Genomic DNA, 26,290 nt, shown 5'->3' with positions numbered 1-26,290 from the left:
CCTTTCCAACCCTTGCTATTGACAGCTTTTATAATTTTAAACATTCTGCTGGGTGTGAGATAGTATTGCAGAGTGTTTTTAATTTTCATTTGGTTATAACTAATGATGCTGAACATTTTTTCAAATGCTCATTGGCCATTTTGATATCCTTTTTGGTATTGTACCTGTTCCAGTATTTTCCCTATTGTTTTATTTGATTGTCTTTCTCTTACTGATTTGTAGTTAATTTTTTGTTTTATTTATTTATTTTGAGAGAGAGCGAGAGTGAGAGTGAGAGAATGAGCTGGGAGGGGCAGAGAGAGGGGGGGAGAGAGAATCTCAAGCAGGCTCTGCAGCATCAGCACAGAACCAGACATGGGACTCAAACCCATAAACTGTGAGATCATGATCTGAGACAAAATCAAGAGCTGGACACTTAGTCTGAGCCACCCAGGTGCCCCTAGGTATTTTTAATATATGCTGGAAAGTACTTTTTTGTCACTATATGCATTGCAAAGATCTAATTTGTGAGTTACCTTTGACTAATAGAAAAATTCAAAAAAATGTTTCTAGAATAAAACATAGGAAAATATATTCATGACCTTAGAATAGGAAAAAATTGTCAAATATGACACAGAAAGAACTAACATTAAGGAAAATATTGATAAATTTGATTTATAAAGCCATTTTAATGTACTTATTTTAAAGTTTTTAAAAAGAATTTAAACAATGCCTCTTTTTTGTTGTTATCATTATGTGGGTTCATTATCTCTCATGGAGATTTGTTTCTTCAAATGGCGTATAATTATTTATTCTTTTCCTCCTTCTTTTCCTTCTCCTTTTTTCCCCTTCCTCTCTTTCTCCATCTCCTCCTTCTTCTCTTCCTTCTCCTTCTCCTTCTCCATCTCCTTCTTCCTCATGACCGTCATCACCATCATCAACTATGGTCAGTAGAATTTCTTTTTTGTTGGAGCCCAGCAGTTTCTGTACTGGGGGGAAAGAAAATGCTATTAAAGGAAATTATTTCTAATTTAGAGAAATTGAGAAATTAGGAGAAATTTAGGATAAATTAGAAATTATTAAATAAAAAATCCTTTAATAACAGAATACTCTTTTGTCACTTTTGGGGATTCACTACTAGGAGCCAATTAAATATTTATTCTAAATTTTAGGGTCTCTATTCCACACGTATTAATTTTGAGCTCACACCTACACTTGGAGCAGACTTGAATATCTAATAAATTTTGAGTAATAATACCTATACCTCAGGAAAATAATAATTCCAAGCTGTTTCCCCAGATTTATGGGTAGAGATCTTCAGTCTCCATTTAATGGATAGGAAAATTCTTGACAACTCCCAGATTTTATAGACAACCTAGTTTCAGTTCTCACACAGCAGAGCTCTATGACTATACTGATCCAACATGGGTGGGAGGCAAGGAATCTGAATTAATTCAATCTCCCAATTTTGACCAAAAATCCCAGCTACATGTTTAACTCTGTATTTCCAAAACCAAAAATTTTAGGGCTACATCTATTTATGTCTCTGAAAAATATATTTTAATAAATGATGAAAAAAACTAGATGTCAGGGTCTCAGTCATCTCTGTTTCCCTATCCCCTAGCATAGTACCATAGTTCATTGATTATGTGAATAAATTAAGATTAAATTTCAGCTCTAATGAAGATTGAAGTGTGAGGAAGATATAGTTGGAATCTATTTTACTGAAGACTGCCTTTAAAATGAGTCTGTTCTTATTTGTGTAAGTTATGACCATTTGACAAGAGTCCATGAGAAAGAGAATATGATAACCCTCTTGTCAATACCAAGGATGTGTCGATAATAGAAAAACTCTCTGTGCAGCCTGTCCTGGGAACAACAAAGCAGACAATACCCATTATCCATGTGTCATTTCCTGGTTGAGGACATAAAAACAGATCAGGGCAAAACCCAGTGCGTCCTTAAATTAGTGGCACAGATCGATGCCCATATTTCTCAGTGTCATGTTTCATTATGTTGAACTATTTATGTCATCGTAACCCAAGGCATCTTAATGCAACCTGACATCCAGGTTATGTTGCATTAAAAAAAATAAGAAGCTATTGCATTTTGTTAATGGGCTGGAAAACATTCCAAGTCTTTTTTTTTTTTTTTTTTCTGCTCAGAATTGGGTTATCACATGGTGTGTATGTGGGAGGTTCAGTTCTGTTTTAAAGGTTGAAAGGTCAGACACCTTCAACTTAAGTCCGTCAAAAATATTCTTTTACTTTGGCCTGTCACTCCTATTTTATGCCAGTAATAGAGGTTTCAAGATTAGTTCTGGGATGGTAAAATTGTTGTTCATGATAGTATTTAGAAATGACCATTTAAATGGGGGCAGCTCTCCTCCAGTTTTCCAAATTGAAATGGCACTCATCTTTTAAGCATTCTGCTTGAGTGCCATCCCTTCCAGTAAGCTTCCCTTATTACCACTTATGTTTCTTCTTTCTTTTCTGAACTTTCATAACAAGTCACCCCTCCTAATATGGCATATTTTTATATCCTAATAATATTATAGATTTTTGAGTCTATATCTTGGCTCCTTCAAATATCCTACATTTCTTCAGGATAGGGACTAATTTTATTATAGTAGTTTAGTGATTCTCTAATCTTCAGTGTCCATAAAAATAATTTAAACACTGTTTAGAAATTTAGAACCTTGTCATACTACCAGAGACTTTGATATAGTAGGTCTGAGGTGGGTATCAGTAGTCTGCATTTGTACTAAAAAGCTACAGGAGAATGAATATAAAGAATACCAACCTTAGGCACATCATTGTCAAATTGCTGAAAACCAAAGACAATGATATGAAAAGAACATATTAAAAGTGCTGGGGAAAATCAACACATGACATGCAGTGGAACAATAATATGAAAGATGGTTGATTTTTAGTCAGAAACAATGAAGGCCAGAAGACAATGGAATGGTCATCTTTAACGTGCTGGAAGACGAAGGAGAAGGGGAAGGGGAAGGAGAAGGAGAGGAGGAGGAAGAGGAAAAAGGAGAAGGAGGAGGGGGAAGGAGTGAGGGGAGGGCGAGAAGGAGGAGGAGGAGACAAAGGAGAGGAGGAGAAGAAGGGGAGGAGGAAGAAGAAAACCTACTACACAAGAATCCATATCCAGCGAAAATATCCTTTAAAAATGAGCATGAAATAGACATTTGCAGGTAAATGAAAGCTGAGAAAATTTGTTGGTGGAAGACCTGCACTGTAAGAATTATTATAGGAAATTCAAGTCAAAGGAAAATGATATCAGATGGAAAACTGGTTCCATGAGAAGAAATGAAAAGCCCTAGCAATTGTTAAGTATGCAATTAATATAAAAGACTAACTTTCAAACTTTGTTTTCTTAATTTCTTTAAAGGGCAAATAAACTCTTTAAAACAGAAATGACATCATTGTAAGGTGAAGTTAAAACATGTGGGAACCAAACATAATGACATTAATACTACAAGTTACAAAAGAATAAACTGATTTGATGTTCTTACATTTGTGAAATTGGAAGTATGAAGTGTGAGCTGGTAAAATATTAATTCTAAGGATGCTTTTATAAATTAAAGATATATATTATCATTCCTAGAGTGACAAGGAAAAGTAATAATAAAAAGAAATGTAGGGGCACTTGGGTGGCTAGTAGGTTAAGCGTCTGACTTCGGCTCAGGTCATGATCTCACAGCTCATGGGTTCGAGCCCCTCATCGGGCTCTGTGCTGATAGCTCAGAGACTGGAGCCTGCTTCGGATCCTGTGTCTCCCTCTCTCTTTCTGCCCCTGCCCCACTCATACTCTGTCTCTCTCTGTCTCAAAAATAAATAAACATTAAAAAAAAATTAAGAAAAAGTAGTGTAGCTAAAAAGCCAATAGAGGAAATAAAAAAGAATTCTAAAACTATTCAGTTAACCCCCCAATAGCAAAAAGAATAATAAAAGAGAAATAAATAGAACATAAATAATAAGATGATAGATTTAAACTCAAGCATACAAATAACTGTATTAAATGCAAATAAACTAAAACTCAAAAGGCAGAGATTGTCAGAGTGGTTATAAAAAGTAACGTATGTACTTTCTATAAGTTATAATCTAATTGTAAACATGCAATCATAGATGAAGTGTTAATACCTTCTGTTAACAGTTAATGGAGTAAATAGGCAGAAATTCTTTTAGAATATACAGAATTTAAACACCATTAAAACCAACTTGACTTGATTGACATTAACAGATCACCACACCCAACAACTGCAGAATAATAGTATTTTCAAGTGCACATGGAACATTCATCAAACTAGATTATATATTGATCCATAAAACTCATCTCATAAATGTCAAGAAATTGAAATCTTACAAAATATGTCTTCTGATCACAATGTGATTAAACGAAAAATCATTACCAATAAATACACAGTAAAATCTCCAAATATTTGGAGATTAAAGAATGCATATCCAAGTAATCCATAAGTCAAATAAAAAATTATAAGGAAATTAGGAAATCTTTTGAAAATCTTTGGACCTTGTGGACACAAAAAAGCACTAACCATAAAAAAATTAGGCGGACCTTGAATATGTGAAATTAAAAAGCTTGATATCAAGTGAAGATATGGAACAACTGAAAACTTTCACACGTTGATGGTGGGAATATCAAATGGTATAGCCACTTGAGAAAATAGATTATTTTTCTTTTAAAGCTAGACACACACCTAGCTCATGACTCATTACTCCTATGCCTAATTATTTATCTAAGTGGAATAAAAACATTTGTTTATGAATGACATATATAAGTATATATATGGCTTTCTTCACAACAGCCAGAAACTGGCTCAAAAGTCTATCACTAAGACAATAGATAAACAAATCATGGTATATTCATGTAATAGGATACTCCACAGCAATAAAAGTGAACAAACTGCTGATGCCTACAACACCAGAGATGGATCTCACAGACCTTGTGTTGAGAGGAAAAGGCCAGTATAAAAAAGTACACCCTGAGTGACCCCATTTATATGAAATTCTGGACAGACAAAATTAATCTATGGGGATTGGAAGTCAAACCAGTGATCACCTGGAGGAGTTGGGGATTGGCTGCAAAGTCAAGTCAGTTTAATATTGTTTAAATTCTGTATATCCTAAACACATGAAACTGGGGTGGAAGAAATGTTGTATATCTTGATGGGGATAAAGCCTACCTGGGTGTATATATTTGTCAAAATTTATCAAAATAAATACCTAAAATTTGTGCATTTTATCTTATGCTACACTTGATCTTAGCCGAAAGGCTGAGAAGTGATTGCACATTTTATCTTAGGAAAGCTGTATTTCAATGAAATATCTTAATCATTTGAAAACCTTTTGGATATACAAATTCTTGGTCTCGTTGACTGATTTTGATATACAAATTCTTGGTCTCATTGGTTCTTATTGACTGATCTATTCAGTCAATGTGGCACTTACACACATACCAAACTATATAGGGCTATCTCTTTCCCATGTGGGTCTTTTCTTTTCGACAATATTGTAAACACTTAGTAAAAATAGTTCTACTTCTCAGTTTCTTGTAGCCAGTCTTCCCCTCCCACCATGCTAAGTAAAATTAAAAATAAGATAAAATCAATAATTGTTTTTATATTAAGAACATAGGATTTGAGATTCAATGGGAGTTAGAATTCCAATCCTGGCACCCACAAACTATGTAGTATTGGGTAACTTATTTGTCTTCATCTATAAAAATGAGGGTAGTAATTCTTTCTTCATAAAGTTATTATAAGGATTAAATGGAATAAAGTACATAAGCCACTTAGCACATTGTCTTGAGCTTTGCAAGTTTTTAGCAAATGGTTGTTGACAAGATTATTGTTGCTGATATGCCATTATTGTGTAGTTGTGGCATTATTATTTATATTGTTAAAGATCATACAATATTAAGACTGTAGGAGAATTTGGAATTATATAATCCAATCCATTTGTTCTTGTAATTAGAAAACTGAGGTCAGAGAGAAACAACTTACTGATTGATTCTTTTGTCTTAAAAGCACAGTATTCAAGTTTCAAAGTCTATGTTGATTTACACTATGTTGCCATTTGAGTACCTATTTGCTACATACAGATAATATTTTCCCATTAAAGCAGTAAAATACGACTCTCCGTTTACACAGAAGATGACTCTTAGATTTCCCCAGTTGTTTGTTTGGTTTTTGTTGTTGTTGTTCTCTTATCTAGATGTAAACTGATATAGGAGGGAAAAGCCTAAAAGACATAAGAAGGAAAGCCTCTTCCCATCATGTTCGACTGCATGTATACCAGACATACATTCTCACAGAGTCACAAATATTAAGGTCAGTCTTATTCAAGGAATAAATAATTGATTCCTAACTGTTCACCTTGTAAATGTGATCACAACACTCACAATACATCTGACCTGTTTTGGTTCTCTTAGTCAGTTGCTCAATTCTTGCCAAAAAGTTGAATGTCTTGCCCTGAAAATGCTCAGCCTCCTGGTTCAGAGGCCACTGCAGCTCACAAGTTGAGCCTATTTCCCTCCATCACTAAGTGTGCCCAAATCACCCTGCTGAGAGGAAGTCTATATGGAAATTTGCAGACGGTGAGAGAGAGACATGAGGGAGGTGGGACCTCGAACATGAGAAAAAGAAGTTTTAAATATTGAGGCTTTAAGAATGAATGACTTAGGGTCTGTGAAAGTGGACTTCCCTAAAAGAAACCCTTGAGACCAGTGTACCTACGCTATGCACAGGTCAGTAGTTGTATTGTCTTCACTACAGCACTCATCCTATTTTCCTCTGGAAGGTTGGGCAGATTTTTAAAGCCCATGAACTCCGGGATGTTGCTGCACTCACTGCCCCGCCCAGTTTCTTTTCCCTCGCCTTGGGGCTCCCTGGATGTCTATGGTTAAGCGCCCTAAGAGCTGCTGATTATTGTGATTTCCTTTAACCAGCTCAACACATTCTTTACTTTTCAGTTGTTGATGTCAGTCCTAATGTGTTGGGCCAAACACATTGGAACTTGTTAAGATTCTCCAAATAGCTTCTTTGTGCTGGGGAAATCATGCCACTGACAGGCCCTCCTCTCTGGCTCCCTGGAGCTTTTATGCATGTGCTATGCCCCCTACTGTCCCCATCACTCTGTCTCACAGAGGAACTGACATTTAGAGCCAGAGCTCAGATACCAACAATACATTATTTTTTTAAAACTTCATTTCTCTATGTATTTCCCCCTTAGTCCATTCAAATGCTGAACGTAATAAAGTTGCCAAAACTCTCCCTCCATTGGAGTGAAAACCATTCATTTGTCGTCTCAATTTAAGATTCCTGACTCCAAATAGAAGGATATTCTCTGTGGACGTAATGGGACATTTAGCAATTCATTCATTTTCTTCACATGCTACTTATTTAGGCGCTCAGCGGTTGGCGGCTTTGATGTGGAGTGGTGAAATTATAAAGACATTACATATCATAAAAATATAAATGAAAGAAAACACAGACCCTCTTTTATATCAGACTAAATTGACTGCTGTCATATTAAGGGTGTTTTGTTTTATAAATTATACCCGTTTCAAGGTATTCCCTTGAGTGAGTCACTACTTTGTCTTTTATTTCCTTTTCCTTTTTTTTTTTTAAAACAAAATAGGCTTTCCCTTTCCAATACATTGATGTAAAGAACTATAAAGGGCTCACATATAGAAATTAATATATCTGATACCAAACTTCATCTGTAATTTGCAAAATTGGGCCAGTAAGGCAGTCAAGTCATACATGATTTGCCAATTCTAACTTATATTGTTATGTTGGACATAACAAAAGAAGTTTGGAATAAAACCAAATTCCTGAATTATATTCTTCAACATTTAGTTTCTTGAAAAAATTCCACAAGTATGACTACCTGCTTTAGTCAGTTTGGGCTACTATGACAAAATACCACAGACTTGGTGGCTTATAAACAACAGAAATTTCTTTCTCACAGTTCCAGGGGCTGAAAGTCCAAGATCAAGATGCCAGCATAGTTGAGTGAGGACCTTCTTCTGGGTGACAGACTTCTCCTTGTATCCTCACATTGCAGCTCTGACAGCCCTCTTTTGTAAGAACATGAACCCCATTCATGAGGGCTCTACTCTCATGACCTAGTTATCTCCCCAAGACTTCACCTCCTAATATCTTCACCTTGGGAGTTCCAACAAAGGAATTTTGAAGGGATACAACCATTTCTATTACAGCACTACCTATTTAATATTTGCTCTATGAAGCCAAGATTGCTTACACGAGTAAATCCTTCAATAATCTATTCTGTGCGTGTCCTTCATAATTGCATTTAATCCTGCTCCCAGGTTTGCTTCTTGCTGAGTGAACATGGCCAGGAAGGAGGAGATGCCAACTCCAAGATGGAAGACACAGGTACCTAGACCAGGAATGCCATAGGGCCCATGTGTGGGGTTGGCCTGTACACTGGAGCAGGTGAGGGGCCTTGTTTGGTTACTGATGGAAAGACATGAGATTGACTAAGTCAAGCTGAGGGAGGAGCTGGAAGAGGACTTGGGGGTCATGAAAGCCAAAGTAAAGAAGAGAAGAATCAAAGTAAAAGATTCAGCTGAGAGACACCAGGTCAGAAGGAATGAGGGGAATAGGAATATTTCTAAGACCAGCATAAGGTAAAAGCAAAGATGGGCTTTGTTGTGAATGGTCTGAGATAAAATTAGGGGCAGTATCTTCCTCACTGCCTGTTGTTTTTGAATGGTTGAAACTCTCCTTCCTTATTTTGACCCTTTTTGTCTTGAGCTGATTGTCTTCACTAGCCAAGAATAGATTTTTAGGAGTAAATACATCCTGCGATTGTATTATTTGACCTATTTTGTTCACTCTTCAAGAAAGGCTTATTCTTACTAGTATTACAATATTCAAAAGAAATACATGTTTCCCCTCTCCATTCTTTCCCTCCCTTTTGAATGGATTACTGCTTATGTTGCATTCTCACCCGAGAGTGTACCCAACTCCTCAGTTTATTGAGCCTGAAGTATCTTGGTGTCCTTCAGCCTGTACCTTGGGATTTGGAGGTGGATCATCCTAGGGGAGTTTCTCCTGGTGACAGACTCCCAATGAACATCCTGGCTCCTGACTGCTAGCCTGAACTCTTGCCCTTGTACCATACTGCCTTTGGCTTAGAGTGAAGGATCGTGATGGTTTATACACACTCACCCCTCTCACGTTGCTCCCTCCTGCCTTGTTAGAGCTTAACTGGTAACTTTGGCAATGATTTGCAAATTATAGCCTAATAAATTCTTAATCCAGTTTTATTTTAACATCTTCATTAATTATATGGAAGAGGGAGACAACCACTCGCTAATTAAATTTTCAGATGTTGCTAAGTTGGGAGGAGTTGCAAACCCAGCCGAGAGCCAAAATGCAACATGAAGGAACCAGGAGACGTTATGGGGAAGTGCAGGTAGAGGATCTGAATGAGGTTAAAACTAGAAACAAAAATGTCAAGATTATCTAGAAAGGAGATGTAGCAGCTCCAGGCTCCTGGAGTATCCTGGGGAGCCAGGCAGATAATGGACTTTGATGGAGTGAAGGCAGGAGGGTCAGGGTGTCAAGGTGACAGATTTCCATTTTTTCCCCCCAGAAAGGAGCCATGCCTCCAGTCTGATAGCTGTGTCTGATGGCTTCAGGACTGATGCTTTTGGTCACAGTGGCCTATGAAAACAATATGAGGGAGTACATTAGCAACTCAGGGGGTTGGCATCTTGCATTCCTCACAATGCCTTATACCTGGCTGGGCACATGGCAGATGATAAAGATTGAATTAATTAATGTATGTGAAAATGGTTTAGGAAAAACATAAAAACACTGTGGGAAGAGGAAAGATTATTGTTTTCCTTTACAGCAATGATAATTATTATCAATCTTTGTTAAACCAAATTTAATTGAAGTTGATTAGGGGGAAAAATGGCATATGTGGGCAAAGATAGAAGAAAGGAAACAGCCAGAATGATTAGCCTAGGTTTCTCCTCCTGAATGCACTGGGTCCATTTCTAGGGAAGTTACTTGGGTTGCTAGGAGGCTGAAGACCTTTGGTGACAGTTGATGGACCTCTGTCCCAGGAGTGAAGCACTTTTGGTGGTTTTATTAGGTCCTTCAGGACAGGTTATATGGAGAATTCAGTCAGGAAGAGTGGCTACTGGGCCCAGGGTAGTACATTGGAGCACTGTAAAGATCATCACCTTTGTGTGAAGGAAACATTTGTAACTCCCTCACCCAACTCATGAAGTCTCCCCAGCTTCAGTGACATTGACCCGTAGTCAACTCCCCATCATGGACACACAGTCTCACTGCAGTGTAACAGTGTAATTCAAACCATGCGCTTATTCTTTCCTGGCTTCAGCTCCTAAATATTACCACAGATGCTACAGTGAACCCTGATTAGTATCCTTTCAACTAGATGCCATTGGTGACAAAGGATGCTAAATGAATGAGTCCATGAAATGGAATTCCCAGTACATAGGCATACCCACAGCTGGACAAAACCCCAAAAGTTAGTACTTGTCCTGCTAAAAAGAAAGAAGCAGTTTCATCACATATGAAAAACAGCAGACATTAAGACTTTCTCTTTGTACAGTAAGGTTTTATTTTCTTCCCTGTATTGGAGTCCAAGTTCTAATAGGCCATGGAATATTGCTTCTCTTCTCCTTGTATCTTCTGCAATTACTAACAAGGGGTGAACACAAAGGGGGAACTCAGGAACTGATGGATGGCATTTTAGAAAAATCCTGCTTCTCCCAAGTGCCTACTTACCCCCATATAGGGGGGAAAAAAAGGACAAATGTGCTGCCTTTTACAACTCTCTAAAAGAAAAAGGCTGTGGGTAAATATGACACATGTTTTTAGTCCAGTAAAAGTCAGGTAGATCTTCCACCAAAAAACATCAGATGGTTTTGCTGAGAAAACATTGGCTTTTGTCACCTCCTGGCTCTTACTTGGTGAGTCAGGGAGCAGAAGAAATGAAAATAGCCAACCAATGAGTTTAGGATTATATGGAAAGAGGCTAATTGGTCTTTCACCTTATTTTCCCTGTCATTCCTTCAGGGATTAGGTTAAGCCTCTGTATATGTTTCATCGGGGAGTCATTGGGATTATACCTTGCCTTTCTGTCTATCATGCTGACAGCACCTGTAATGTAGACTCGATTTTGATAAGCCCTACCACTCGTCACACAACTCCTTTTAGTCAAAACAGGTATATAATTTATGGTGCCCAAAGCAGTTGTTAGTGTAAAAGAATTAACTAGGAGGGAGGCATGTGCACTAGGACAGTCACTGAATCGTTAAGTGGCTATTCTAGTCTGATTTGTGGGGATTGGGTTTTTTTCCTTTGACATTCCTAAGCAAGGGATAGAGACATTTGTCATTCATATGTGGTGTCATTTCCCACTTAGGAAAGAAAAACTTTAAAAAATGACTACTTTAAGTTAAAAAAAAAATAGTGAAGAGGGCTAGGATTTGGCAGTGAGCCCAGGAGTCAGCATCCAGGAGATGCCTGTTGAGTGAGTGACAGGATCAGTTGCAGGGTTGGTGGTAGATGTGGGACATCAGGTGGAGTGAGGCACAGTAGGAGTTTAGGCTGGCTGGGGCTGTCCAGATAACTGCTCTCAGGATAACTGCTAGGATATTTTCTCTAGAAGTTGAAGGCTAAAATGGAATAAGGAGCCTGAGTCAATCTCTGGGAGACATCAGAACAGGCATCTATGGGTTTTGCTGTTTCCAAGGATGCTCAAGCATAGCACTGCTCAGGCTCTGAGGTTCTGCAGCATCTCCCAGATATCTGAGCTTGAATTGTGTAGCCCCCAAAAGATACGTTGAAGTCTTGACTCTTGGCATCTCAGAATGTGACCTTATTTGGAGACAAGGTCTTCACAGAAGTAGCCAAGTTAAAATGAGATTCTTGGGGTAAGCCCTAAGTCAATGTGACTGAGGACCTTATAAAAAGGGGGAATTTGGACACAGAAATTTGCGCACAGAAAGAACATCATGTAAAGATGAAGGCAGAGGTTAAGGTGATGCAACAACAAGCCAAGGAACACCAAAGATTGCCAATAAGCCTCCAGAAGGTAGGGGAGAGGCATGAAACAGATTCTCCCTCATAGCCCCTAGAAGGAACCAACTCTGGGATGTCTTGATCTCAGGCTTTTGGCCCCCAGAATTGTGAGAAAACCGATTTCTATTCTTTAAACCACCCAGGGTGTGGCACTTTGTTACAGCAGGTTAGGAAACTAACATGCCAGGAAAGGTCAGTCAGCCCCACATGAATGAACCCATGGCTCTCAGAAAGTCACACTGGCTCAGCCGTTCCAGCTCCATAAGGGAGATGTGATGTTCTTCACTCAGACAGAAATCTGTAGAGTCTGTCTGTAAGGAGAATCAGTGGGATTCAGACTTGTTCTTTCACTAGCGTTTAGGAGAGGTTAAATAATTCAGCCAAAGCCTACGGGAAATAAATGGTAGTGGTGCGACTGAGATCCAAACCTCCTCTGTCAGGTACTCTAGTCTAAAAGTACTGTTCAGTGACAATGTCAGGACACACAGTAGGCTATTAGGGGTGTTTTTCTAGGGATCAACGTCCCAATTTCAACCCTTACTCTTGACATGTCTTTCACATCTGTCTGTGTGCCCTACACTCATCTCAGTTTTTTCAGGTTCTTTTGATCTCAAGGCAAGAGAATTCTTCTGTCTAACCACAAATAGTTTGTCTAACTCACGAATGAAGCTTCCTCATGAATGAAGCTTCTCACATAAGCAAAGGTTCTAGATTCCTGATACTCATCCTTAAAGTTGCTGTATTAATCTTCAAAAATATAATGAGTTTAAGTGGGATTATTTTTAAAATATATCACGCAAACTTAGACAGATAGTCTTATTTCCCTAAGCACCATTTAAGTCATCATAATGGCTTAAGGTCATTATATTATATCAGTACACAACACAGACAGGTTCTGTTTTTCCTGCCCCAAGCAATACCTAAACTGCTGTACTTTGTGAGTTGGAAGAGTGGGAAAATATTGTAGTTATCCACTGCTGCATAGTGAATGACCCCAAATTTAGTAGCTTAAAACCACAAGTTATTATTTCTGTCAATTCTGTACATCATGAATTCAGGCAGAGCTCAACTGGACAATTATCTTAACATCACGTAATGATGACTGGGATCATTCATGCTATTGCTTTTAGCTGAGAGTTTGGCTGTGGCTGGGACATCTAAAATGGCACATAATCCTCCAGGGCCCTCCCTGCCCCGCCCCCCCCACGCTCTCTTTCTCTCTCTCTCTCTCTTAGAGAAAGAGAGAGCTAGCAGGGTAGGAGCAGACAAGGAAGGAGAGAGATAATCTTTTTAAAAAAATTTTTATTAATTTTTTAAATGTTTTTCATTTTTGAGAGACAGAGAGAGAGACAGAACAGGAGCAGGGGAGGGGCAGAGAGAAAGGGAGACACAGAATCTGAAGCAGGCTCCAGATTCTGAGCTCTCAGCACAGAGCCCGACACAGGGCTCGAACTCACAAACCACAAGATTATGACTGAGCTGAAGTTGGATGCTTAACCAACTGAGCCACTGAAGCACCCCAGAAAGAGAGAGTGAATCTTAAGCAGGCTCCATGCCCAGCACGGAGCCTGATGTGATCATGACCTGAGCCAGAATCAAGAGTTGGAAGCTTAACCAACTGAGCTGCCCAGGTACCCCTTTTGTACTTCCTAATAGCATGGCGGGTGAACCCCAAAAGTAGAGACAAAAAAGCTGCCGTCCTCTTAAGCCCCCTGAGGTCAAGCATTCCAGAACACTTCTGCCACATTCTGTTAGCCAAACCAATTCCCGATGCCATCACAAGTTTAATGAGAAAGAGGGTCGTCTCCACTTTTTAATGTGAGAAGTGATATGCTTTATAAATACTAAAGGATTTCTGGAAGCCATATTTAGAGACTGCAACTGTAGAGATTTAAATGGCATTAGATAGCATAATACCAGAAATTTACCAGCAAATTACCGCTAGGAACCCCTTCCTTTGCCAATGTGAAGATGAAAGTCATTAAGTGCATGGAAAGAGAGTAGTGGCCATCAGAGTTCTGGGCTTTAACAGCTGTATTGCTAGGTCTGATAGAGGTCTTTGAAGCCTGAAATTTAGGCTTGTGGCCTAAGTAAGATCTATCTTTCTCTTTTTTCTGAATCTAAATCTTCATAGAAGAAGGAAATTGAATGAGAGAGACAAAATGCTTATTACCTATCTAGATGTCTGGAGCCAAAAAATGGAAAACAAAACAAAACAAAAACAAACCCCAGAAGTCTCTCTTGTTGGCAGAACTAGGAAAGGGATAGCAGCTATAGGGGGACAAGATATCTCCTTTCTACTACTCTTATTTCTGCTTCACATCTCCATTGGAGGGAGTCATCAACTGTCACTTTTTTGTGCAATGGTCATATCTGTTTTTAGTAAAATCTTACACATGCTTTTCATTTATGGTTTTACATTTGCTGTGGGAAATTGGGAAATAATCTTATTTAATATGCCCAGATGAAAAGTGAAATAACTCTAAATGAAAAAAGATCACCTTCCATGAGAAGGTACATTGTGGCTAAACAGTTTGAAATTTATTTTTGCTATTGGGGTTATTTTAGTCTCTTCCTAGATTCTCATATATGTTCAAGACTACTATTTCCTCACATTGCCTTCATCTTTAGGATCACTGGGAGAGATTTTGGAAAACACCTATTTCCAGGTGCTCATCAGCCCCATATTAGATTTCAGGGTTTTGGGGGATTGGGCCCAGCATTGATCAAAGAAAGAAAAGATAGGAAGACAGAGAGAAAGAGTGATTTTATTCTGAAGATATGTGAGGAGATTCATATTTGTTACTGTATTTCAGAAGTTGGAGAATGAATTACAGTAGTTGGTCAAAGTTTTGATGGAACAAGTTTTTAAATTGTGAAATTGATCTCATTCCCTTTGTATGTGTTTTCATACAAGGATGTCCTGAAGGATGTATCAGATGTAAGTTCACAGAGGTGAGAAAAGTCCATGAAGAGCAGATACTGATCTGGGGTAGGGCAAGTGTAGGTGGAACTATGACATGACTGGCCTGGGAGTAACCAAGGGCATGTACCAGAGAGAAAAAGAAGAAACATATTTGGCTAAAAGAGCAGAGTAATTATAGAGACCTGTTGCTTATCAAAATAAGGTGTGTGAGCTCTGTTGGAGAGGCAGGTAACTTCTGAGGTAAGCCTTTTTGGACCACATGAACACTGAAGTTGGCACCAGCGGTGCCAATTCTTCCTTGGCAGTATCAAAATCAGACTTGCTCTCCCCCTATTGGTCCTTACCGCTGAAGTTGTTGGCATGGTGATTCTTAGGAGCAGCTTTATTCTTCCTCGTTTTAGCATTTCCTGATATCTGGGCTTCAGAGCACCAGATGGATCATGGTGAGGGCCTGTGACATACTCATACCTAAATTCTGATGCCTATCAAGCATCAGGAATCATTTCCTTGATTAATAATATTTAGCACTTAGAGTAAAAGGTGAGACAGAGATTTAAAAGAGGGGGATGAACACAGCAGTAGAAGACTTGACATTGTTATCTCTTGATGTTGGTAATGACCCATGAATTCAGAATTATAGAGACAAAGGCATCTCAGAAATTACAGATGAAGAAACTGAAGGCAGGAAGGTAGTTACTTCTTGATTCTTCAGAGAGAATTCACAATGAAATTAGAAGACCTCACTACTCCTAGCTATTAACCCAAGGCTTTTCCCTCTGCAATAGTCTCTTTGAATATCAAGCACCAGTGTTTATAAAAAGCACTTGAAATATCATTTTGGTGTAAGGAAGATGCAAGGAGTGTATAGATTCCCATTTCACTAACTCAATTAAAATTTTTTTTAATGCTTATTTTTATTTTTTGAGGGACAGACAGAGTATGAGCAGGGGAGGTCAGAGACAGGGAGACACAGAATCTGAAGCAGGCTCTAGGCTCTGAGCTGTCAGCACAGAGCCTGATGCGGGGCTTGAACTCATGAACCGTGAAATCATGACCTAAGCCAAAGTTGCATGCTCAACTAACTGAGCCACCCAGGTGCCCCTTAGATAGTTTAATACAGAGTCATCTTTGGTCTTATTTTAAATTGTAAACTTGATTTAATTCCCTTTGTATGTGTTTTTATAGGTTTTGATCACCACTGATGGTAGCATGTTAAAATCAGGAGCTCCCCTCTTCCAGCTGTCTGAAAAGAATCAGTAAGTGTGGAAAAAGAACTTCCTTCATACAAGGCAACTGAAATTCTCTTCTTTCTTGGTTGAAAAATAGTCCAGGATTATGGATGAGTGTATTTGGGATGCAGAATATTACCGGCAAAGAGTTGCATATGAGACTGCATATATTTTGAGAGGTAGCTTAGATATACTTGAACTTATACGTTGAGTTTCTAAACCTAGTTTCTAATTTCTAAACTTCCAAACCATCACTAAAGTTTGTGTGCTGATAATAAGCTACCTGCACCATCACTGCTCTGCTGAGATATTTGGGAGGGGGTCATTAAGGAGGTGAGACTTGAGTATCAAAGGTATAAAAGGAATGAGGTATAGGTATATGTCCAGGGAATTTTTGAAATAATGATAGTGTTTTGTCTTTTTTGCTAGATGGAGGATATATAGATGTTTGTTTTATTATTATTCCTTATAACTTATACATACTTCATTCTTTTGTATCTACTCAATATTCTATCATCCTCTCAAAACAAAACAAAATGAAAAAAGTAGAGAGAAGGAATTTTCAGCAGGAAGAAAAGGAAAGCAGTTTATAGGGGTCTTTGAGCCAGCCATTTGAATTGAAGTTGAGGACCCTGGAGTGGGGAAAAATGGAAATGAAGAGACAAGTGAGAGATAAGCAGAGCAGGAACTCACAGGTGAGGAGCCATATTAGGTGTCAGGTACAAAGCATCTGAAAATGCCTGGTATATTTTGAGCTCTGAACTGAGATGGTGAAGTTTAATAGCAAGATAATATATTAATTCAAGAGCAGCAAACTTTTTATGCAAAGAGTCAATAGTAAATATTCTGGCCTTTGTAGGCCATACAGTCTCTGTTGTAACTATTCAACTCTGCCTTTGTAAAGTGCAAGCAGCCATACACAATATATAAACAGATGGGATGGCTGTGTTCCAAAAAGTTGTATTGATAAACACTAAAATTGGAATAATTTTTGTGTATCATGAAATATTATTCTTCTTTTAATTTTTTTTCCAAATCGTTAAAACTACTTAGCTCACAGGAGGCGTGAAAATAGGCAGGAGGGGTCAGACTTGGCTCATAGACTAGAGTTCTTCTACCTTATGTTAAGTGGCCATATGATAAAGTAAGTGAAATTGAGTGTACAGTTTGAAATATAAATTTTATCTACCCTAACTTCTTTTCTCCATTTTTCTAACTCCTAGACTCTCCTTTAAGATTCAGCTCAATTTTTTTGGCTTAATTTTTTAGGGCAATTTTAGGTTTACAAAAAAATTGAGAAGGAGGTATAGAACTTTCCCATATAACTTCCTACACATGAATTGCCTGTCCCCATTGATAATATCATTCACCAGAGTGGTACTTTTTTCCTTTTTTAATCAGCGATGAACCTACACTGACGTATCATAATCAGCCAAAGTTCATTGTTTACCTTAGGATTCACTCTTGGTATACATTCTATGGATTTGCATAAATGTATAATGACATAAATCCATCACTGTAATATCATACAGAGTGTTTTCATTGCCCTAAAAATCCTCTGTTCTATTCACCTCTTTTCCTGCATCACCCTGCCACCCTTGGCAATCACTGATCTTTTATCATTTCCATAGTTTTGCCTATTCAAGAATGTCATATAGTTGGAATCATATGGTATGTAGCCTTTTCTGATAGGCTGCTTTTACTTAGTAATATGTATTTAAGTTTCCTCTATGTTTTCTCATGGCTTGATACCTCATTACATGTAATAATATGTATTTAAGGTTCCTCCATGTATTCTCATGGCTTGATAGCTCGTTCCTTTTTAGTGCTGAATAATATTCCATTTTCTGGATATCCCACGGTTTACTTATCCTTTGACCTACCAAAGGACATCTCGGTTTCTTCCAAGTTTGGCAATTGTGAATAAAGTTTCTACAACCATCTGTGTTCAGGTTTTTGTATGGACTATTAAGCTTTCAACTCCTATGGGTAAAAACAAGAAATCACCATTGCTGGATCATATGGTAAGAGTTTGGTTTTGAAAGAAACTACCAATCCAAACTGTTTTCCAAAATGGATGTACCATTTTGCATTCTCATTCACCAGCAGTGAATGAGAGTTCCCTTCATATCCTTCCCAGAATTTAGTGTTGTCAGTATTCCAGGTTTTGGTCATTTTAATAGGTGTGTAGTTGTATCCTATTGTTGCTATAATTTACATTTCCCTGATGGCATAGGATGTAGAGCAACTTTTCATATGCTATTTGCCATCTATATATATTTTCTTGGGTGAAGTGTTTGCTAAAGTCTTGTTCATTTTTTAATTGGGTTGTTTGTTTTCTTATTGTTGAGTTTTAAGGGTTCTTTGCATATTTTGGATAAGAGTCTTTCATCTGATGTGCTTTTGCAAATATTTTCTCCAAGTCTCTGGATTTTCTTTAATTATATTAATGTCATCTTTCACAGAGCAGAAGTTTTTAATTTTAATGAGGCCCAGCTTATCAATTATGTCTTTCATGGATCATATCTTTGGTGTTGTATCTAAAAAAGCATCACCATACCCAAGGTCATCTAGGTTTTCTCCTGTGTTAACTTCTAGGAATTTATAGTTTTGCATTTTATATTTAGGTTTATGGTTCATTTTGAGTTAATTTTTGTGAAGTATATAAAGTCTGTGTCTAGATTTAAATTTTTTTTTGTTTTTGCATGTGGATATCCAGTTATTCCAGCACCACTTACTGAAAAGACTGTATTTATTCTATTGTACTGGCTTTATTCCTTTGTCAAAATCAATTGACTGTATTTATGGTCGTATATTTCTGGGATCTTCATTCTGTTCTACTGATCTATTTGTCTATTCTTTCACCAATACCATACTGTCTTGATTACTGTAGCTTTATAGGAAATCTTGAAGTTGGGTTGGGTCATTCTAACAACTTTGGTCTTCAAGATTGTGTTGGCTATTCTGAGTCTTTTGCCTCCATATAAACTTTAAATTTAAATTTAAATTTGTTAATATCTATAGAACAACTTACTGAGATTTTGAGATTGCATTGAATCTATGGATCAAGTTGGGAAGAAATGATATCTGGACAACCTTGAGGCTTCCTGTTCATGAACACAAAATATCTCTCGATCTCTTTAGTTCTTTGGATTTCATTCTTCAGAGTTTTGTAGTTTCATCAGAATATGTAGTTTTCCTCATATAGATTTTGTATATATTTTGTTAGATTTATGTCTAACATAACATATTTCATTTTTTGAGTGTGCTAATGTAAATTGCATTGTGTTTTTAATTTCAAATTCCACCTGTTCTTTATTGGTATATAGGAAAGTAATTGACTTTTGTATATTAGCCTTATATATCCTGTAAGGATAATTGTTATTTTTTATAACTGATTATTAGTTCCAGGAGGTTTTTTTTTGTTGATTCTTTCAGATTTTCTACATGGACCATCATGTCATCTGTGAACAGAGACAGTTTTATATCTTCCTTCCCAATTTGTATACCGTTTATTTTCTTTTCTTGACTTACCACATTAGCAAGGACTTCCAGGACAGTGTTGAAAAGAGTGTCGATCGGGAACATCCTTGCCTTATACCTGATCTTAGTTGGAAAGTTTCAAGTTTCTCATCAGTAAATGTCATGTTAACTGTAGGGTTTTTGTAGTCTTTTTCAAGTTGAGAAAGTTCCCTTCTATTCCTAATTTGCTGAGTTTTTATTATGAATGAGTTTTAATCAGTTCAATGTTTACTTTTCTTCAATACACTGTTATCTTTCCTAAGGAACAAATAACTCCCAACATGTGTCCTAATTGTGTGTGTGTGTGTGTGTGTGTGTGTGTGTGTGTGTATTTTCATTTAGTGGTTATGGCCCTGTGACATATCTTAGTATTGAGACCCAGACAAAGTGTTACCCTTTTTATTTCCCTGACAGTGCCTTGCACAGTGCTGAATACATGGCCTGTGGTCTATAACTATTTAACTTAATGCATGAAAGAATAAATAAAATTGGAGTTCATTCTGATGTCATAAAATTAATTCTTCCTTAATGGTTGAATATAAAGTGTACCAAAATTATACTGAACTTATAAGTTAATCAATATAAATTATAGGAGTTCACACTTGATACAAATTAACAGCATTTAGCATGTAGGTGAGCTCATTTTATAGTGACACTGGCAAATAAAACAGATCTACATTCAAATTACAGTCTAATTAATCACATCCTATATATCAGTCAATGTCCTGGTTGGAAAACAAAACAAAACAAAAAACCAAACAAAACCCCAAGCCATTCTATGTATTCCAAATAGAGAAAAACAATGTGGAAATGTAGTTTGCAGACTTTCTACTATGACAGTAGGGAAGAGGGTATGTGAAAACAAATGTGGAACTGAGGAACAAGAGATACTCATGGCACAGTTTCCCCCTGTGACTTCTCAGCATCCACATACATCCCCTTCTGCTGTCGTTAAATTTTTATATGATGGTAATGACATCATCTTGCTTCCACCTAAGAGATTGCAACTAACCCTCATACTAATGATGGTATGCTCACCCTCTCCTAAAAATGGAGACACAAAATGCTCTCTATGTTTATGTTTGGGTCATGTTAAACTAGTCACAATTCCATCTATTCTATAACTTGAAGACTAAATTCCCACGTTTACCATCACCAACACTCCTTATATCAAACTGTAGAGGAAGGAGAGAGTAGAAAGCTGACATATACAAATATATGCATAAAAAAAGGAAATAGGTATGCTGTTATTGATCTCACTTCTGTAAGTGAATGTGAGTCTGTAGTTGATATTTATAACTTCTTGTCTTACTATCCATTCATTCTGTGATTCTTTGCCCTCAGCCAGCATCTCAGTTTGTTAAGTTTCTTCCTCTGCCGGCTAACCCATATTTTACTTCCATAAGTCTTTATCTTTGGTAGTCCTGATTTTATTGGGTTGCTGTAATTTTCATTTACTATTGAACTTAGATATAGCAAGAGATGATTAATGCCTAGGAATACATCATCAGTACTAGAATCCCTGGAATTACAACCTCCCATCCCATCTCCACTTGGCAGAGGGCAATAAACTGTGTTCCAGGGTCCCTCTCCCTCTGTTTTCTCCTGCTATCCCAACATGTGATAGGTTACTTTTCTTCCCTAATTAAACATTTTGAGCTGGGAGTCATTTGTAATGATTTATGGCAGCTGTGCTTTTGCCAATCTTACACAGTATTTTTCTTATTACTTAATTGTTTTAGCAGTGCTTCAGCCATTAGTTTCTGAGTTCTGAAAACAGGAAACAGAAGTCTTCTATTATAGACGCCTGCCTAATTAGCTCAGAGGCTGTCTAATGGGGACTATTAAAAATGCAAATGAGGTGTGATCAAACAGTGAAAAGTTTGGTCCTGACAGAATATACTAATGCATCCCCCCACCCCTGCAAAATGTACCACAATCCTGAATGTAGATTTCTCCCTTCCTTCCTTACCATGTGAAATAGCTTTTTTGTGGTGATTGGGTTCTTCCTCACCTGGGCAGGGATACAGCTAAGAAGAGTTCTTAGGGAAATCATTCTTATTTCCTACCCCTCAATCTAAAACAGTGGTTCTCAAACTTCAGGATGCATCAGAATACCCTGGAGGGCTTGTTAGAACACAGATTCCTGAGATCACTCCCAGATTTCCAATTCAGTAGGCCTCGTGAGGGACGTAAGAACTTGAATTTCTAATCAGTTGCTAGGGAATGCCAGTGTAATGTAGTATTTGTCCTTTTGTGACTAGCTTATTTCACTTAGCATAATGTTCTCATCATCACATATTACAGGATTTCCTTCTTTTGTAAGGTTGCATCCAGTCTTAGTATTACATTGTACATATATACCACATTTTCTTTACTCATTTATCTGTTGATGGACATTTAAGGTTGTTTCTACATCTGGCTATTGTGAATAATGCTGCAATAAACATGGATGTGCTAATATCTCTTCAAGATCCTGATTTCAGTTCTCTTGGATACTCAGAAGCAGTATTGCTGGGTCATTTGGTACTACTATAGTTAATTTTTCAGAGAACCTCCATACTGTTTTCCATAGTGGCTGTACCATTTTGCATTCCCGCCAAGAGTGTACCAGTGTTCCAATTTCTCCACCTCCTCACCAACACTTGTCTTTCATCTTTTTGATAATAGCCATTCTAATAGGTAGGAGGTGATATTTCATATATTAAGATGTCTATACTACCCAAAGTGATCTATAGATTCAATGTATTTCCTATCAAAATCCAAATAGCATTTCCTACAGCAATGGAAAAATAATTCTATAAAGTTCATACAGAACCACAAAATACTGAAGAGCCAAAACAATCTTGAAAAAGAATAATAAAGCTGGATTCATCACACTTCTTGATTTCAAAATATACTACAAAGCTATAGTAATTAAAACAGCATGGTACTGACATAAAGACAGACATATATACGAATAGAATAGAATAGAATAGAATAGACAGCCCAGAAATCCATACATATATGGTCACCTGATCTTCAACAATGGTGCCAAGAATATGCAATAAGGGTATGGTCTCTTCAACAAATAGTATTGGGAAAACAGGTTATCCACATGCAAAAGAATGAGATTAGACTTGTTAGTAAAGGGAAAAGACAACCTGTGGAAGGGGAGAAAATATTTACAAACCATTTAGCAGATAAGGGGTTAATTTCCAAAATATATAAGGAGCTCCTATGACTCAAAACAAAACAAAACAACCCCCCCCAAAACAAAACAAAACAAAACAACAACAACAACAAAACACAAAAAACTTATATAACCTGATTTAGAAATGGGCTAAAGGTAGACATTTCTCTCAAGAAGACATACAAATGGCCAAAGGATATGAAAAAAAGGCTCAGTGTTGCTAACCATCAGGGAAATGTAACTCAAACACAATGAGATATCACTTCACATATATTGGTATGGCTTTTTCTTAATTAGCCATCTGAGAATGTCTTAGTTAGACCGAGTGTTTACTCCTTGGAACAACTTCTCTGGCCCTCTCTCAACCCAAATCAGGGTTATGTGCACATTCTTTATGATTATATTACTATCATATTACCCAGCACATGATGGGTGGATCTAGGTTTTGTGGTATCTGAAGCTTACATAATTTGAGTAATCTTCTTTAAGAGAAAGAATTTAAAAAATTAATATAAAATTAAGTGAATATCCCTGAAGTTTCCCAGTTAATTTGCCCTTGCACCATCTTCTGAAGAACTGATTCTTTGCATATCTTTCTCACAAGATAGTGAATTCTTAATGGACTAGGACTGAGTCTTATTTGTATCCATGGTCCCCTGACCCCATCTTGCTCTGGGCAATGACCTGGGAGTTCCACTGTTTCTCTTTCTTCTTTCTTCTGCCTACTCACAGCTCAGGACCTGATTGTATTTGTGCTCTTTAGATAAAAGAATCTGAACAGGGCACTCTGCCCTGGATATCCTTCTACCACTTCCTATGGAAGGGGTTAGGGGGTAGGATGAGGACAGAGAGGCTATGCTGGTGGCATTCTGTGTGAACAAAATGTAGCCTGTGGGTCTTAGCCCAAGACCCCAAAGGAGAACATCAGTAAGTAGAGACTTCCCCATGATGGACCTGACAAAACAGCATTCTCCAGATTCAGCAAGCTATAGTCAAGTGCTGTCTTTTCATCTCTTCAATGGTGCATTAATTAAAAATCCTATCAATATGATATAATCATCCTATTGACTATAACTCTTAATACTGCTGTTCATGACTCACCCAGCAGACTTGGATATTCTGAGGAGGGCTCCAGCTTGAAGGTGCCCTGGCTGCCAGCCACCACTCTCCAAGTCTTCTCACCTCTGTCTGCTCTTTTGTGGCCAAGATGAGGGGGAAGGAGTGCAGGCCAGAGTCTGAAGGTAGTTAGGACTCTCTCAAAGAAAGTCTGAAGACTTCAACCTGGCTCCCAAGAAGTAATCTGCTTTCCCTACTTCTACTCTCAGTCTCCATTTTCAGAGTCTGGGGTCCTCCACCCTGCCTCGTGCTGAGAATTCTGTTTCCCCAGGTAGCTGCCTGGGTAGAGATCTCTCTTTTCTCCTTCTGGCAGTCATATCTCACAGGGAAACTGAGTTATGTTTTTAAGCAGAGGATTCCAAATCTATGTGCTCATTGCTTCCTAACTGTTCTGGAAAAATGGTTCTTGGGCTGCCAGACATTTCACAGAGTTTGTGAAAGCAGTAGCATCACAGATATTGAGGGCATTTCTGCCATCACTCAAGACATAGTGCTTGTTCAAGAATAAAGGACCACAGGTGCCCTTGTTCCTGAATCACTTTTGTACTTGCCTGCCATGTGGCCTCTTGTCACTGCCTGCCTATCTTGCCACCTCTTCAATTCAGATGACCCTAATACAACTTAATCCTTTGATCAAACAATTAACACATCTCTACTGAACAGAATTTGTCCTTGTTGGGCTGGGGAAAGAAACTGCACATCATGGGAAAAAGATGAAACGGCAATTCAGTGTGTGTGTGGGAAGTGCAAAGAGAAGTAAGTGATTTGGCTTCTGTAAAGGGGCAGTGGTGGTGTGGTCCAAAGCTTGCAGAGTTACTCTTCTCAGGCAGTGGCTGAGATCCAGTCCTTAACAGTGTGCAGATATACACTGGTTCTTAGGTTCTTGAGGTAGACAAAGGTTGGACTCCTTCTTGGAGAGCTTGTACTTCTGCCCTCCCTTTCCCTCACCCCTTCAGGCTTTATGGTATTAGCCATCATTCACTGTAGGTTTCCTCTGTACTTATCCCCACACTAAACCCATTCCCCTCCTGGACTGCCCCTGCATTACTCAACTTCCCACTCCCTTCTCCCTGGGCAAACACTGTCCTGAGTTGACAGTCCCAGAGGTGTCAGAATACAGCTCTAAGGCAAGGCATAATCATAGCATAGAGACCCCCCACCTGCATGGCCCCATGGGCTCCAGGGATGCTGGCAATTACAGACCCTCAAGGACTGAAGGAAAATTCTTCCCTAAATGTTTCCAGGGTGAAAAAGACTAGTTTGGCACCTCTATCTGGGGCTTTAAGAGTTATTTTTGTCCTTGAAGCCTAATAGCGGGTTATTGGTAATTATAGGAAAAAAATGGAGTGGAAATAAGGGGTTTTTTGAAGGTTTTTTTTTTTTTTGGTTCCAGTATTATATTTTGAATTTCCTATTCAGTTAGACACAACTCCTGAGATCATGACCTCTGTGATTATAGCAGAAAAAGGCCCCCATCATCCATGAGCCTATGATTTCCACTTTGTTTCTATCCCTCTAACTGGCATAATTTCTTTGGACACTGTAGAGAAGGGATGTTACCTAAATACTTGTTTTGCAGGGTGCCATTTCCCTGCGTCAAGTTCACTTGCAGTAAGGGCACACAGGGGCCCAGTAGATCTTCCTTCATTGGTGTTTTATTCAGAGCACTCAGAATATTTGCTCTGTCAGATGCTTTCAGTGGCTCCCTTCTGCCAACAGACTGAAAACTCCCTCCTCTGCTGGGTCTTCCATTTCTTCTGCAAGTGGCTTGCACATATTCTCTCGGCCACTGTGTCTCATTCCTTCATTCATTTCTCCATTTATTCCATAAATGTGGATTCACTACCTCTTCTATGCTGCAGAACCTGCCCTAGGTTCTGGGATGTAAATAAGAATAGCAACAATGTCCTTTGTTCTCAAAGGTCTAATAATTCAGAAGAAGACAAACATATAAGTCAAAACCACAAGAAGCACTGTCTGTGACAGTGAGATAGATGTCTGTTTAGAGCCGAGCAGGGGCACAAAGAAGGAAGAGCCCAGTTTCACTCAGGAATAGGCCTGGAGAATAACCAGAAAGTTTCATAGAGGAAGTGGCCCCACCTTGTTATGACACATGTATCAAGAAGCCGTTACAACTGGAAGCAATGACCTGAGGAAAGCCAGAGGAGTAGAGATCAGAGGGTACTTAGGAACTATAAGCCAAAAACCGGGTGGCCAGAAAA

Source organism: Panthera uncia (genome assembly GCF_023721935.1).
Source record: "Panthera uncia isolate 11264 chromosome D3 unlocalized genomic scaffold, Puncia_PCG_1.0 HiC_scaffold_8, whole genome shotgun sequence".
Lineage (NCBI taxonomy): Eukaryota > Metazoa > Chordata > Mammalia > Carnivora > Felidae > Panthera > Panthera uncia.
This window is presented reverse-complemented; position numbering follows the sequence as displayed.